Source organism: Leiobunum rupestre, chromosome 7 (genome assembly GCF_980474605.1).
Source record: "Leiobunum rupestre chromosome 7, qqLeiRupe1.1.hap1, whole genome shotgun sequence".
Lineage (NCBI taxonomy): Eukaryota > Metazoa > Arthropoda > Arachnida > Opiliones > Sclerosomatidae > Leiobunum > Leiobunum rupestre.
This window is the reverse complement of record NC_143390.1, coordinates 55113622-55131873: the sequence shown is the minus strand read 5'-3', so window position 1 is coordinate 55131873 and position 18252 is coordinate 55113622.

The following is an 18252-nucleotide window of genomic DNA, read 5'->3' as shown; positions in this document are numbered from 1 at the left end:
ATTTGTGTGAAAAAGATACTTTCGGGGGGGTCTCTTTTCGAAGGCTATAGCAAAAATCGTCCAACTCGAAAAAAATAATTAAGCCCCCATTTTGTAGTTCTTAAAGAGATCTTTCCAACGATGTTTTAAAAAGTTTCAGTATTTTATTAGATAGTGCTGAAAAGTGTATTTTAAATTTAGCATCAAATTTAACATATTTTGTAAAATTTGCATTATTTTCTTTTACTTTAATTTACATCTTAGAAAATTCTTTAATGTGCTTTAGGCATTCGCTGTCTAATTTACCAAATTAGAAACCTCTGTAATTTAGTGGTTTAGATATAATCTAAAGAAATAATATATTTGGACACGATTAGTGATTAGTCTTGTCGAATCGTTTTTTGTATTCGTTTTTCGTGTGCCCAGCTATATCACATATCTTAAGTCTTTAGCGTTGCCGTTAGCTCAGAAAAGCGATCAAAGAAGTTTCTAAAATCATAGAGTATAGAAAGAAGAGGAGTCGAAGGCTACGTTAGGAAGATCTCGCTTTCGAATTTTGTCTCTTAACTTCCGGTACTCCACAGATAATTTTATTCACGTACGTCGTCTGTTTAATGGGTTGAGTAGGCCAAGGCAAAAACAAAACGCTCAAAATGTCCGATGGAGATAGCTTAATTGGAAACCCAGATGTCGAAATTAAGATTTAATTTCATAAGTACTAAATTGATATGTTTAACTAAATACAATATTTACACCGTAGGTAGGCTTTCAAAGCTATTGTGTGAAACATTAGCCCAACTGGAAAGGCGTAAGGAAGAGTACGCGACTGAAGACCTGGGCAATATTAATCTATTTTTTAATGAAATGAACATATCTGGAAATGTACCTTTTATGGTTTTGAACTATTTGGGAGACATTATTATCAAAAATAATCTTCTACTTTGTACGTCAGAATCAAACTATATTGAAACAGTTTTAATGATAAGTTTTCATGAACGAAAAGGTGGGCATTTAATATTAGTCATTCGAGAAGGTTTTTCCAAATTCCAGCTACTGTCGGAATGCTTTCAAAACACATTTGTGCAGATGATTTATCGGATTTTTTTTTCTGGCCTGATGACTTGTGCAAAAATTGGAATAAAAGAACTTCAACAAAAAGTGAAAGAAAAGAAAGCAAAAGCAACCCAAGACATTTGTGATAAGAAGACTGAAAGCCAAAAGGTAGACAAGCATAATCGCCAAGTAAATGAGGATGTATTACGGTACGTTGCTGGATTTTTAGGACGTTCTTTAAAATGGAAGAACTGCCCGGAAGAATTAATGAAAAACATTGAATAACCAGCAGAGGCGTTGCTTGAAGAATCTCCAGACAGATCGGAACGTTGGATAAATTCACTCAATCGGGGTGGATTAATAAAAGTACAAGAGGGCTTCTTCAACCTAACGATTCGTATGAAGATTATCTCTGACACATACTATATGTATTTAGATGCGGAAGCGTTAAACAATATTAGGAACAAGAACTTAAAACAAAACACAGCAGAGGCAATAATGAAAGACGAGGTTATTTTAAAAGAATGGAAAAAAATAACTGCGATGCATGAAGATGTCAAACTTAAATGGCTAAAACACATTATTGAAACATTTCTTAATACTAGGGGTAAAGTTTTAGTCAAAGATGTTTTGGAACATTACCAACATGATACAAAAGAATCGTTAAAAGCAAAAAAAGCTTTAAGGAAAGCTATTAAAGAAAGAAGTGAAGCCGCTGGGGTCCAAAATTAAAGAGGTGGTTCAAAATCTACCGAGCTCTCCTGGGAAAGTTAATGCCTCAACACCTACGAAAATTAAAGGGCAGAAAAATAAAGAAAACTCGCCAAATACGAAACAAAAGCCATGTTCTATGACCTGAAAACATAGCATAAGCTCCTCTGCCACATCCCCAGGAAAATTTAGAAAGCTATGTTTTGGAATACCCGTCCCAAACGATTCCTCACTGAAGATTTCTAATCCTAGCACCAGCTCTAGTAATGGCAACCTATCATTAGTTCCTAATACAACCCAGAGTCATGCAATTATAATACAGGCTTCTAAGCACCGCACATACACCCGCTTAAAGTTAAATGAAATCAAAACTTCAGCTCCTACATCATCAAAACCACCTGCGAATACAACCACCATCATAAGGATTAAACCTGCTGTAATCGAACCCAACATTATACTTCCTCCTGCTTTAGTAACAGCTGTGATTAAACCTAACACTGTAGTACGGGCTCAAGTCAAACCCTACACAATAGTCAAACCTAATCTCACAATATTACCTGACATGGTCAAACCTAATCTCACAATAGTTCCCGACATGACCAAACCTAATACTGTGATAACAAATGATGACTATAGTTTTTTAAAAGATGATGTTGATAAAGATTAATTTTTGCAATATTTGTAATGAAGTATTAAAAAATGGTTTTAATATGGAAAAAAAATTAATTAGATAGTTTGATGTTTCCTCCAATTGCTTCTAAAACAAATCCTTTCAGCGACTCCAATTTATCAATGTTGGACTGGTAGTGCCAAACTGGTGGATTGTTACTCCTACCGCCAGCTGATCTCATCCGCCCAAAATACTGTTCGAGAGGATACTGGTTAAGGTGCTGCGTTAAAATGAAAGGAGCTCCCTTATTGAGCAAAAATTTTACCACACTTGCAACTGAGTGAGCTATAACGAAACGTTCTTATTAGTTAATAATCACAATTTTTCCTCTACCTTAATAAATACCAGTCATTTTCAACCCTTCGATAGTTTCTTTACTAAGCAGCATCTTAGCTCTATCATTGGCAGATAATTTTCCTTCACGATTAAATACTTCCGCTTCCCAATCATTGAGATATTCAATGAAATCAGATTCCAGACACTAAATAAATTTAAAAATTGGGTTAGATTTATTTCCATTAAAATTTCAAACGTTGAGTTATACTTTTAGTCTTTCATCATTAACTGATCGAAAATGAGCTTTATCAGGTTTTCTTTGTTCAAAGGCTTCTTTACAGTTTTTGACATTGCAGATGTCAAAAAATTTATTGAATGTACGTATAAATTTTTTGGTTTTGGGGTATTTCTCTTTAACTAAACATGTTTCGATGGCACAGGCCACAGATTCGCTGAGTACTTGAGCAGCATAATTTACCCTTATTTTTCCATATGAGTTTAAGAAAACATGACTTTAAGTCAGCTTTGTTAAATTTTTAAATTCACCTCTTCGGCGTAGTTGAAAGTAATATAGTTTTACGATAACATCCCACGAAATATTTTCATTATTTTTCCACAAATGTCTAACCTTCGAGTTTTTTGAACTATTATGAAAGCAGTTTCTGGTGGTCTTAATCAGATGGGGTGGATCAGAAATGAAGTAAATATTTCACTCTTCGTCATTAGCGAATAGGTTGGGTATACAAAACTTTAATGACGTACTGTCATTTTTAAATTGTCCGGCTGATTCAGCACACATCTTAAAATATTTTCTATTAGACGTGGCACCGTCTCCTACAATTCCAATTATTCGAAAGCCACTGTTTTCCAGTCTTTCGATAGCTTCTTGCACTATGCAATATATTTCTGTACTACTACTACTAGGAATCTTTATTTTGTTTGTTACACCGCGTAACATCAATTGAAGAATATGGGTAGCCAATGGAGGAGTTTCTATCTCGTTGACCTCTTTTCTTATCATCAAAGATGTTAATTTCGTCATTTATGTCTTTAAACCCAGTTAAAAAGCCAGTATTCTTGTGACACATTAAGTCCTCTTTTACTTTCATCTCATCCAGTAGGATAACAAAATAGCGATCCCAATTTTTACGATGCAAAATGTTTGTTTTCTTAATCATGTCATCAAACGTAGCGTGATGGAAGCCACTTTTAGTTGTTACAACTTGTCGCTCGTTATACAGCGTCCTTGAGGTTGGCAAATGAATGCATCCAGATTTTCTTAATGCTTCGTAAGACGCTTTTGATTTGTTTTTCAGATAACAACACCATTTTAAAAATGTTTTATCCCACCGCATTCCATATTAGGACCTCTGCATAGCTTTTAATTGTTGTTTTATAAAAACTGAAGAAAAAGACCCTGTTTCTTCCATTTTTAATCGATCTTTAAATATCTCTCTCATTGCGGATATTGCACCTTTGGTTTTTTGGCAGTTTGAAGACATAACTTTATGTTTATCTAAAACTTTTTTCGCTTTTTCTTTTCTTCGTTAGCTACTGATTTTAAATTATGACTCCATCGAATTTTCCTGAGAGATCCCCTGTATCGAATACATGCGTAACAACGTTTTTTGGTTGATGGAATTAAACAATGACAATTATCACTAAAAATGGTTTGTAGTTTTTCACAATAGTGACCTGTTTTACTCTGCTGAGACTTAGTCTTTCTGTTAAACAAAACCACAAAATCTTTATCAGAATTTCCAACACAAACGTTAAATTTGTTCAGTTGGTTTAGTAAGTTGTAGATATCTTGGTTTATTATTCAAGACAAAGTTCGGGACAATACTTTGCAAATCTACACACTTATCTATAGCCTTCACAGTGACTGTATTTTCACAGAAAGTACATTCCATAATTGTACAGCCTTTTCTAAGTTTCCTAAACTTGACGCTATTTTCAAAAACTTCAGTGGCCCAACCAATTTGAGGAGTTAAAGAGTTTATGTCGATACCTTTATACAATTCTGCTGAGCTCTTTGTTTCTGTATCGTTGGTTTCTAATTGTAAAATAACTGGTTGGTAGAGGGTTTCAGCCTGCGGAAAGAATATTGATTTAACGGAAATTCTATAAGAAATTAGGAAATTACAATATACAAATTCCTTGCCTTGTGGTTTTGGGGTCTCCTTGGTGTATCAGAAAGGCAACTTGCGTTGTTGGAATGCTCTCCCACATTAGTAAGGTTTTTCATGACATTGCGTAATGGAACTGGATCTGGGTTTAACGGAGTTGGTCCTTGAAAACTTTCAAAGTGACGGGCACATAATCTGCTCGATTTTGTTACGTCTTTTATTGAAAAATGTGGGCGCCCACAAGCTTAAATCCATCTTTCACATTTTTCTCGTTCCGTTTTGGGTGAAGGAAAGCGAATGAGAGAAATGTCCGGTTGAGCTTTGGGCTTTGGTCTGGTATTTTTCGTACATGGACCGTAACAACACCGATACCTCGGACTCAACATTTTATACAGTACAGAAATATAGATTCTATTTAAAAATATCCTGCCTGATTTTCTTGGAAATTAAATTAAATTTTTAATAAAACAACAAAACGATAAGTGATCAAGCTTAAAGTATACAGTATACTCTATGCTTAAAGAGACCCCATTTCAAACATTCTTACTTGGCTTAGACAAAGCGATGAATGTTTTGTACCATTTAAAGATATTTTGTGCCTTTTACCCGAACCACCTGCCTATAGCTCTTCTGGAAGATCTTTTAAATTAGACAGTGAGTGCCTAAAGCACATAAAAGAATTGTTTTTAAAATAAAGCAAATTTTACAAAATATGTTAAATTTGATGCTAAATTTAAAATACACTTTTCAGCACTATCTAATAAAATACTGAAACTTTTTAAAACATCGTTGGAAAGATCTCTTTAAGAACTACAAAATGGGGGGCTTAATTATTTTGTTCGAGTTGGACGATTTTTGATATAGCCTTCGAAAAGAGACCCCCGAAAGTATCTTTTTCACACAAATGATGCAATAGCTTTCGAGATTTATTATTTACGCTAAATGTGAGTGGCTTATCGTTTTCATCAGCTTCCATTACATATTGTCACTTAAGTTCATGAAATTACTAGGTATATTAACGAACGTATTAAATATTTTCTAAAGGGGTACCGAAATGAACTTTTCAAAGGGCCAATTTCGTGGGGTATAACAAAAACGACTATAACAAAATAACGGCCTGATATTTTTCGGAAATTCTTGACATACGAAGGTTTTATATCGGTATCAATCGTCCTGTAAAAATTCATAAAAATCCGTTGACCCATGGTGCTCACCATTACCGATACTGCGTGGAATGACCCTTCTACTAAACAACTCTATAGTGCAGATTTTAAATGAGGATTTTTTTTAATAAATTTATTCCTCCTAATATTCCAAACCGCTTATACTCCTTTTAAGATTTTTCGTTTTCGTACACTTTAATATTTATCGTCAAAGTTAAAACCAGTGGCGTCACCAGATGTTGAAAGTCATGGTATCGCCCTTGGTCCTTACCCGAAAGTAAAGGAACACTAATTGTTTGAGTGTAGTGCAGCTATGGCACTAATATAGAAGTTTAATATAAGTTTTAGGCGGTAGTAACATTTGCTTGCATCAAAAAAGGAAAATTCAACAAAATTGTGGGGAAAAGAAATTAATAAATTATGATGAGTGTCACCCCTCTGATGGTCTTTGGTTGAGGCACCATTGATCTACAAATTCTACATGGCTAGTGTGGACAAATACATTCCTTGGAGATCTATCGAAGATCGTTAAATACCATTTTTTGTTTTGCTTTCAAGCTGCAGTAAAGAATATAATTGATTTCACTTGTGAAATTTTTCACAAAACCCAATCGATTAGTCCAAATAATAAAACTACTTTTTAAATAAAGACAGTAAATTAAACAATCCTTTAAATCTTACCCTATGGAAATAGGAAATGTTTTTCTTCGCGTCACGAGCTTAAAGGGGCTCCAAAGTTCGGTGGCAAAATGTGTGTAAAGTCAGTAAAGTGCGAAATTTACGATTGACTCTGCCCGCCGCTGCCAAGGCCGAGTTAGGGGTTGGGGGAAGGAAAAGCATGCCCAATTTATTTTGCCACCGAACTTTGGAGCCCCTTTAAGCTTTTTAGTACTTTATGGGCACGCGCGTTTTGCACGTGGACTTCCAATTCCAAAATATTTACCGACTCCAGCGCTTACTTTCTATCTTCAATAACCATAGCTAGTGACGTACAAAAAGCAATTGCCTCCCGTATTTTATGGCTCTACGGAAACCGAAAGGGCTAATCGTATTCGATACGGGGATAAATGAGGTTTCCTATCTCTTTTAAGTTTTAGCTCCTCGCGCCTAGAATCCCTGCTGAAATCTTTAGTTTCTTTTATTCAGCTATTGCCGGATGTAACTGGCGTCACCTGTCCCGGAGAATGCTGCTGAGCGTTTGGTTGTTGGGAGGCGCTGTCCTCTTGAACCGAATGTACCTTTGCAACATGAAAGGAGAATTATCCACGGCCACAATACAATACATAGACACTACACAGCAAGCAATGGCTACGAAAAATATCCAGCGTATCTATATAGACAGCTTCTTGAAAAAGATCATTAAGGTAAGGAATTGAGAAACATTCATGGAACTTTCTAGATTCATTATGGTTTGGGTCGAATGTTCACAACTAGAAGCAGACTACAAAGTTTCGTTGCCCCAGCACCAACTATACTCGTTTATTGATATTATAAAAGATATATCATTATTTATTCAATAAAGAGGGGCCATATTTTCCGTTTTGTACAGAACACGGTACCAACTCCGGAAACGACACAACTGTTGGAAAGAGCGCTGCCTCGTGAAGGGCGTGACCGAAATAAAGTGTTGAATAGTGACGCGGTCTTCTTCACAGACGCTATTGGTCTTCGTACTGCTCAGCAATATATCGAAGACCAACAACTGTGCAAGAATATTTACAAGGGTCAAAAGGAGTACTTCGAGGCATCAACGTACGTGCGTATCTCCAGCCATCTGCCGTCGTGGCTAAAGGAGACAGTTGACTATCGGTAAGTAAGATTATATCTTAGGACGAAACAATAGGTGTTATTGCACACACTCTAGCCAAACAAAAGATGAAGATTACATGTTACAGAGAGAAAAAAGAGCGTTATTTATTTTCAAACTAAACAACAACACCATGCTGCCATCTTTTATAAATTAAACTTGGCATTTCTATAGAAGATAGTCATCTAACCTTTAAAATGGCTATCTTCGGAATTAAAAACCTGGGTACACTTCTTCATTGTTAATATTAAATTAGCAGTTGATGTACGCAGAAAACGCACTAAATCACCATGTGAACTTAAACTTCGAAAGGATCGATAATAGATCCGGGACATGATACTCGTATGCGCCAAATCGGGGTCTAGTTTGAAATGGGGACTGTTCCGTCAAAAAACAGGTATATGTTTCCGTTAAATTTGGGTATTTTTTTATAAATTGTAAATTACCATCTGTACGACTAATTATAAGAATATATAGATGATAGATATGTGGAAATATTTTAATCGTTTCTTCCAATCCACCTCAGACTCTGTAAGTGTGCTCTTCCCTTAAAAGATAATTAAAAAGACCCAGTATCTCGTTTGTCCCCTCAATCTTACCGTTTCTTACGTCTTCAGAAACCATTGAACAAAACGCCGCTGACGTTTATCGTTCTCCGTCTAATGCCCGGTGAAAATTCGTCCATGATGCCAACGGATCGCCTTGACATAGTTATTCTCCCAAGTATAAAAGAACTTATTCTTGGTGATAAAACTTATATTTATATACACCTAAATTAGATAGATTAGTACAAATATTTTTCAAATAATGAAAGGGCTACCAGAAACACAACAAGATTCAAACCGTGAATCACCTAAAACACCTCATTGGAAAAGGGAGCCCAAGCTCTGATGGAAGGCTTAGATAAAATAAAACCAAATTTAATGATATTATCGTGCGTTATAGGCCCCCACACACCAGGTTGAACCACTTGCAAATATTTACGGAAGTATAATGTTTAAACGATATTGAAGGTTTTACCATGGAACGTATCCCTGTTCCAGCGTAACGGGTGTGGCCGCTTTGTACTTTTTGAAGCCGGGATTTCATGGTAGCTTGTAGCGTGTAAACAAAAAGATTGAGATATTTTTATTTTACGTGAAGTCTTATTTTTTTTAATCTTCGCGTTGAAGCCCCACCCACTCGCTGGATTTGTAGCGTAATGCGTTCACAGTGACCATTACATTTTACCGTGTTTGCATAAAAATGTAAACAAATAAGGTCTTTTTTCTTGTTATTCATTTTCTTTTATTTGTTTCTTTGTCAATTTCGCACTGGTATGGTTTCCATTGTGGGCTACTGGTAATACTGGTAAATATTACAAATAAAGCTTTTCCGTTAACACGCCGACCTCGTGATGGGCATCAAATTACAATTTAAAAACAGGTTCATATTGGCTGAATGTAGTCACATGGGCAGACGTCCCGCTAGAAACTTTCGCTTGTGCCTGAATAAACCTAGTAGGATTTGATCGACGCTAGAAGCGAGTCCAGATCTAGTTTCGCAAGCGCACGCAACTAGCACAAAATACAAGCGAGGATGAAAACTGAAAAGCTAGTAGAACTAGTGTGTATTTTGAACTATTTCTAGCGCACTCCAAATTTTTACACGCTAAAAGCTTACATGAAAACCCGGTTTTAGGTTAGTTGACGAAATATATTAAAGCATTTTTCTACGTGTAAGATATCTACCACTAATAATACTAAACAGCTAGGCTAATAACTAAGGAGCCACCTCAGCAGGGGTGTATTTACCATTAGGCAGAGTAGGCACGTGCCTAGGGCGGCATTTTTCTAGGGTTTCCAAAACTCTGATTAAGCCCCACGGTCCAAGTACTTGGTTTGCCCCTACTTAACTGACCAACCCGTTAGACAATGCCAATAGGCTTCGTGCGTAGTTTAAGTTTTGGTCATAAGTATCGGCGCCTACGAACCGAGTTTTAACTTAAATATATGAAAACTGTCTGCTCGTTCAAAACTAGCTCTGCAAAAAACCTAGAAATTCAAAAGGTGTCTGCTATTTCTTCACATATTTAGTTTACGGATATTAAGGCGGATGTTTTTGTGCCTAGAGGCGCCGAAAGGGTTAATGCGACCCTGCACCTCAGGCCCAAGTCAGCTACCGAATTTTATGGCCTTTAAATGGTGGGCGGGGTGGGCTCTCACTCTTACCGTTAACCTCAACAAGTATTTATGGAAAAGTGAAACCTTAGAACTCCGGAGATAACCAGTTAAACCAGAGGAGGGAGACTTTGGAAACTTAACACGGTCGGATTTGTTTCCATTTTCAGCCAGTGCCACAAGCTGTGATCGCACCCGGGTCCTCTTGCTGGGTGGCTAAAAAGTGCCTCCTCAGAAAAATACCCCATAAATTATAATTATAAAAATTATATTTAATATTTTCCTTTTTATGTAATTATAAAAAAAGGAAATAGACATAAACAGAAAGTCTTGGAGTTTCTTTAAAGCGCGCCATGAAATCTGGCAAACGTCTACCCTTTCGATTGCGCCGAAAACCACCGCGGAGCGAGACAATTTGAGGTATTGCACAAGGTACATGCGGAAACGTTGCTGTCCGCGGGAAATGAACACGTTGGAGTTTGTAGAGTATGTATCAATTGATCGAGGACATGCTGTCACAATTTTATTCAAACGGATATTCTGCCTTTTTTGTATCTTTGAAAAAATTGGTTGTATAATCTGTTCTGTGAGATGATGAAATTAATTTTTTACTGGGATGAGCTTTCCAATATCGTTTACTGGCCGATTGAGTGGCAGATACGATATGGAAAGCGAATAACTCTGTTAAAGAGTTGAGAAAGTTTCATCGGGAATATGGAATTGAAATATCGTTAAAAAAGCCAAAAGTTTTAAATTAAGGTATTTTAAAACCGATAGACTCTACACGACGAATTGAATTGTTGGTGGTGGTTTTGGTGAAATCTGGTCTGTGAATAATAGTGCTTCCAACGGCAACTGATCAGATTATTCAGATCGTATTTCTTACACATATGACGTCATTCAGTTTCAAGGAACTCAAATGAGGAGATAAGGGAAGCAAAGGGGTGGAAGTCGGGGAAAAAGTTGAAAGCCGAGACCAGCTGGAAGAATAGATAAGGGAAGAAAGGGGCGAAAGTCCAAAGTCGAGTGAAATAAAAATAAAATTTAATTAGATTAATAAGCATGTCAGGTATTTGGAACTAGGCGCGTTTAGTTGGAAATCAGGCCCTGAACATTTAGTTAAAATTTCAAAGCTCTAGAGCAAACCGTTCTCGAGTTTTCAGAAACATGACATACAAATAAATAAATAAATAAATCAAAGGACAAACTTTAAGATTTATAGTTATAGATTCATTGTTTAAAAAATATTTCCTTATAAATATTAAATGAAAAAAAGAGACTCGTTTTTTACGCGAATGCGCCATATTCGAACACATAGTTTTGAAGGCTGTAAAGGTGTTTTGATGTGTAAATAATGTATATCTTAAACTTTATAAATCTTTATTAATAATATATGTATATATAATAAGGAAAGCCAATTCACGAGTTTATAACCGTTCTTAGGTAGTATTTTCTGTATATCTAAATTAGTTTTAAGAGAAAAAATCTTAAAACTAATGAGGTATTTTTGAAGATAAAAGATACTTAGGTACATCTTTGGAACAAAATAAGTAAAAGGTTCATCAGAATGCCTTCGTGTTGCGTACCATATTGTACATCAAACCATGTAAATAGGAAAGACCAATCTTATCTCGAGTTTCCTCGCAAAGAAAACTATAGAAGTTTATGGTTAAAAAACATTAGTCGGGATGATTTTGTACCAAAAGACACACAGAAGGTCTGCAGTCTACATTTCAAGGAGGATGATTTCTGTTCAGGTTTGTACCTTTATTATGGAAAACATTTTCCGACAGATAAATTACAAACCCTTACTAAATACACAATATTATTCTAGGCTTAAAAAGACAAAAGCCGAAAACAGGCACTGTACCTAGTATATTCCTCAGAAAAGAAGAACTTTAGCAATGGAATCATCGAATGTAAAGGATGCTTCTGCGAGTACATAGAAGAATATTGAAAATGAAGCCGAAAGTTCTTCCGAGCATGTTCCACAAGTTGACGATGAAATCTTGGAAATTAGGAGACTCAAAATCATCATCCATAATCTGCAATCAGAAGTTTAACGTCAAAACAATGCATTACAGAGCCAGCAAGAACAAGTAGACACATTAAAAGAAACTGTATTAGATTTTAAACAAAATACGTACCTGATACCTGGACAAATTATTAAGGATTCCTCTGAACATGATGGCTAAGACGAATTATTCTTGTTAGATTTGTTTAAAAATTACAAATCTGGACGTCCCTCTTGGTCATCGGAAACCGTGCGACTTTGTGCCATTTGGAACTTTGCATGTCGCAAAGGATACAATTTTTCGAGAAGAAATGGTTTTCTTAAGTTCCCTTCAAAATCAACGCTTAAGCGGTTTGTCGGGAAAATGGATGGCAATACGGGAATTACCAAATTAATCGAAGAAAGGCTGGCATCCGAAGCCAGCAAATTGGATCTCCATCAAACGTTCGTTTCTCTAAAAATAGATGAAATGCCCATAAAACGTCAGCTGATTTATGACAAGAAATTTGACAAAATATTTGGATTGAAAGATACCACCAAACATCTGGATAAAGAAGACACTGAACCTGAGAGACCGAAACCGCCTAGTGTTGCAAATCAACTATTATGCTTCGTGATTCATCGACTTTCCAGATCATTTACACTACCTGTCACATTTTTCTTCTCAAGAAAAACAACGGGCATAGATCTGTATTTTTTGACGCTTTCTGTAATACATAAAATTGAAGATTGCTGTTTCAATATTGTTCGATTTGTCACATAAGATGAATGTCGCCATGATGAGGAAACTTTGCGATGGAAATTGAAGACCACAAATACCCCATCATGAGGATGGACGGCGATGTTTGTTTCTGAGCTTCGACCCAAGTCTAAGTATCAAAAATGTCAGGAAGCAACTTCTTGACGTTGAAACCACTGTAGAGTCGGAAGATATTTCAGGGAAATATGTCATAGAGTTTTATGAATTGCAAAAAGACGAGCAGGTAAAAGCAGAACGAAATTTGAAAAGAGAATGTGTTTATCCAATCAATTTGGGAAAAATGAAAGTTGTAAGGGCTATTATTTTTCTTTCCCCACATGTTATCGCAGCTCTAAAATACTTGGAGAAACACACTGCAGGGCCAACCAGGGCCACCGAGAGCGGGCCCGGGCCCCGGTAAAATATAAATTCCGGCCCCAAAAAGAGCCTTTACTACTGGAGATAGCTATACTCTTTCCGAGATAAACCAGGGTGAAGTATACCTCGATTGTTCAAACCCGGAACACTAGGCTGCACGGGCCCAGGTAATTTGTACCGGCTTCCCCTCTCTCTCATCGGGCCTGGGGCCAACTATTGAGTACATGGAGACCATTCAAAAATGGTTCGATATGCATAATTCCTTCAATAGGCATTTTGCAAACGAATCTAGAATTGCAAATAAGAGTAATTGTTTCTCATTTGATGATGAAAGGCTTCTTTGGTTAGAAACTACCTTTTTGGAATATCTTGAAAAACTTAAAGAAGATGAAAAACAATTAATGATGACAAATGAAACTTATCATGCAATCAAATTCACAATTGAATCCACTGCAGCGTGCATTAAGTATTTATTGAGCCATGGTTTTGAATTTGTGCTAACTAGGAAACTCAGCAGCGAACCGATATAAAGGTTTTTCAGCATTCTTCGTCAAATGTCTGGTGAGAATGACATGCTTGATGCCAGAGCTGTAGTTTTGGCAATTGAAAATATACTTAAAAAGGGAACACTTATTTCAAATGTTCGATCATCTAATGTAGCAGCGGACAGTTTCGCGGCAATGTCCAGATTGAGAGATGATTGCGTGGTCACAAGGGTTGATTCCAGACCGACTGAATCGCCTACCATTATTATCCCAGAAGCGACTCTCGAAATTTTGGAACAACTATTAGTTCATCCTGAAAATCAACGGACAACCTTGAAATTAGCAAGCATAGCGTATTTGTCGGGATATGTTTTGATGACCTTAGAGAAGGTTAATTTTGGCGGTTGCTGCATTGAGAATCTTTCTCAGCCACGTCAAAACTCCCCTTTAGTACGGGGGTTTACAAGTGCCATGGAATCTTAGGCAACTGGGAATCAGGAGACGTACCAGAACTTGAACATGCTAGATGCTTTCCAAACTGTCCGTCGAGGGATAATTCACCCTCGGAAAAAAGTACCTCTCGCAAGAATGGGACATTCCACCTACGCCAAAAGCAACTACGGTCATCGATAAAAGCTTCTCACCTGCATCTGAAGAAGACGACGTTTGTGACTGTCCCTCGTATGTCAGACGATACTGCTGTTAGACACTACAAATACGTAAGTTAGAACTTTTAATTAAATTATTTATACAAGTTGCAGAAGGTAGTTCGTTTCAACCCTTTAAATGAAATTGTATATATCCATTTCGAATTAATTACAACGATATAGATAAATTACGATTTAAACGGATTATATATAATATCGGATTAGTCATATAACCCATTTTACGTAATCATGTAAACATAGTTCTAAAATAAAAATTAATTAAATTTAAAAAACTTGTTTTTATTGCCTATAGATTAGAAATTAAGGGGATTGGAAGCGATAAAGAAATTATAGAGTTTCGGAATTATAGCGATAAATTTATGGAGTTTGGGGATGGGTGGAAAAAATTACGGCTCTTCGTTTTTCCAACTGCATTTCTGATGTACCCAAAAATGGACCAAAAGGGACCAAATGCACCCAAAAAATGACCAAAGTCACCATTTTCGGCCCTATGTACCCCATTTCAGACCAAAAGTACCCCAAACTGGACCTATTAGCTTTATTGTAATGTTAAACTCTCATAGAGATTCCCCCAAAAAAGAAAAAAACTTGCGGTCCAATTTTGGGTACATGAATTATTTCGGAGAGGTAAAACTAATTCAGGAAAACTGCGATTTATAGCGAATGGGGAAAAACCGATTTCATGAAAACAAATTCTGGAGAACGGGGGAAAGCGGAGGGGTAAAGTCCATCCTCCAGAAATCTGCGCGAAGAAAACAAATTCTGGAGAACGGGGGAAAGCGGAAGGGTAAAATCTGTCCTCCTGAAATCAGCGCGAGGAAAACAAATGCTGGAGAATGGGGGGGGGAGGAGGGGAAAGCGGAGGGGTAAAATCCGTCCTCCAGAAATCGGCGCGAGGAAAACAAATTCTGGAGAATGGGGGTGAGGGGAGAGCGTAAAATCCATCCTCCAGAAATCTGCGCGATTAAAACTAATTCTGGAGAACGGGAGAAAGCGAAAGAGTAAAGTCCATCCTCCAGAAATCTGCGCGAAGGAATCAAATTCTGGAGGACAGGTGAAAGCGGAGGGGTAAAATCCGTCCTCCAGAAATCTGCGCGAGGAAAACAAATTCTGGAGAATGGGGGGAGGGGTAAATTCCGTTCTCCAGAAATCTGCGCCAAGAAAACCAATTCTTGAGAACGGGGGGGAGAGGGTAGGGTAAAGTCCATCCTCCAGAAATCTGCGCGAAGAAAACAAATTCTGGAGAACGGGGGAAAGCGGAGGGGTAAAATCCGTCCTCCAGAAATCTGCGCGAGGAAAACAAATTCTGGAGAATGGGGGGAGGGGAAAGCGGAGGGGTAAAATCCGTTCTCCAGAAATCTGCGCCAAGAAAACAAATTCTGGAGAACGGGGGGAGAGGGTAGAGTAGAAGGAAAGTGAGGGTCTGGCGCCAAACCCGGGTTCGGGTTTGGGTTCGGGATCGAAATCCGGGATTTAAGGGGTGAAATGGGGGTAAAATCGTCGAAAAGTCAATGTATTTATGGTATTTCCCGTATATCAACATATTGTGTCCAGGCCAACTTGTTCATTTATCTCCGCTTATCTCGAAAGATACTTGAACGTATATCTTATCAAGTTTTATCGTACGGAATAAGTTGAAATGATGTAAAAAGCGATAACCTAGGCGGTGCGTGCGTGGATTACCCGGGGGACGCGATTAATTTGAATTTAAGAGTGTTTTGACGTCATGGAATATTCGTTGTTAAAGTAACGTAGAATGGGATTTTTTTAAACTTCGTTTTAATATCATTGTAGTACTTAAATATGCTTGGCACTTGAACCTATCTCACGTGTATTTCAAACGAATATTTCAGGGGACGCGGTTAATTTGAATTTAAGAGTGTTTTAACGTCATGGAATATTTGTTGTTAAAGTAGAATGGAAATATTTTTTAAACTTCATTTTAATATCATTGTAGTACGCTTGGCACTTGAACCTATCTCACGAGTATTTCACCTGGGTAAGAGATAGCGCAGGCGTGCGTGGATTACCCGGGAGGCGCGGAGCACGCGCGCGCAGATACCCCGGGAGGCGCGGTTAATTTGAATTTAAGAGTGTTTTGACGTCATGGAATATTCATTGTTAAAGTAGAATGAAATTAATTTTAAACAACATTCAATGTCATTAAGTGTCTATTTTAATCAATAAGATAGAATCGTTAAGTACTTTGCTGGAGTGTTCTGACGTCATGGAATATTCGTTGTTAAAGTAACGTCGAATGGAATTTTTTTTGACACTTGAACGTATATCTTATCACGTTTTATCGTACGGAATAAGTTGAAATGATGTAAAAAGTGATAACCTAGGCGGGAAGATAGTGTTCGCGCGCGCGTGCGTGGATTACCTGGGAGGCGCGGATTGCCCGGGGGCGCGGTTAATTTGAATTTAAAACATGGATTCCCTCTCCGAAATAATTCATGTACCCAAATTTGGACCGCAGGTTTTTTTCTTTTTAGGGGAATCTCTATGGGAGTTTAACATAACATGATTACAATAAAGCTAATAGGTCCAGTTTGGGGTACTTTTGGTCCGAAATGGGGTACATAGGGCCGAAAATGGTGACTTTGGTCGTTTTTAGGGTACTTTTGGTCTATTTTGGTCCATTTTTGGGTACATCAGAAAAGTAGTTGGAAAAACGAAGAGCCTTATTTTTTTCTCCATCCATCTCAAGTTTAGCTCGTGTCTCGCGATCACGAGATTTTGTTTCCTTGGTAACCTTTTCAATAGCGCAAGGATTATAAGCATTTTTGCATTTTGGGTCCGCTTAATGTATGTTCCGCGTGAAACAAGGTCTCATTGAATTTTTTCAATGGAAATGTTATACATAGGCATACTTATGAGTAATTATGTTACATATGATATTAGGTATAAAATTACGATAAAAACCACTTACCTATATTTTAAATACGGTAAATAAAAAATACTTAATTAATGTACTAAGTTACGTTTAAAAGAACCTTTTGTTACAATTCCAATATGTAAATATATTTATAAGGATTGAAAAAATACTTAAAAGTAAGTGGTTTACTGATAAACTCTAAATTAATTTATCTTAAAAGGGTATCTTAGATTATTGTTTTTAATTTTATTCAAGTTCAAAACGTATAAAGAGTCCGCGTTTTCCGCATACGGTGGGTGTAAAACATTATATATATGAGCCCAGCTTGTTTATTACGTAGTGGTGGGTGTTGTATGTTAAAACTTCGTTAAGTTTTTAGTAATAGTAGGTGGAATAGGTTGTGAATGTATTGGAATTTTTGTTGTACCATGTATAAACGCGCGTGTCCATTCTTTCTTAATTACAGTGCTGCCTAAAAGCAAACCTCAAATCTAGAAAACAAAGAGTTTTTTAACAAGGGATAAATTTATTTAAATAGATGCTTTGGTGACATCTAACGGCGGCAATGGAAAATAATAAACAAAATACTAAAAGTATTAAAATTTTAATTGCTATATGATATTTATGGTATGTACTTGAACCCATTATGGTATTTGAAGTAGCTTAATATATGAAGAAAGTAAACATATTTCTTAACGCATAGAAAGCGTTATTATTTTTATAATTTATTAATTAAATATTAATATGGTTACATTATTTACAAAGGGTTCTTAGTTAAAAAGATTCAAGTACCTTTAAAGCTCACCAATACATAAATGTAATATTTAGTTGCATAATATTATCGGTATTTATATTATCAATAAACAAAAAATACAAAACCTGATACATTAAATTATGCATTTGTACTTTAAACAATACCTGCATTTGAAATTATATAGCATAAAAAACCACATCTTATAAATAAAATTACATCAAGGTTTTCAAATCAGTATTATCAGTTAAAAGAATTAAATTATTTGCATTGTGTTTTATATTCTTCAATTGTGTTGAAATCCATACGGTAATAAGGAGCAAAACGCAATAATATAAATAGTTCTGCAAAACTAATCCTTTATCGAAAAGTCATCTTAGTATTGTTGCTAT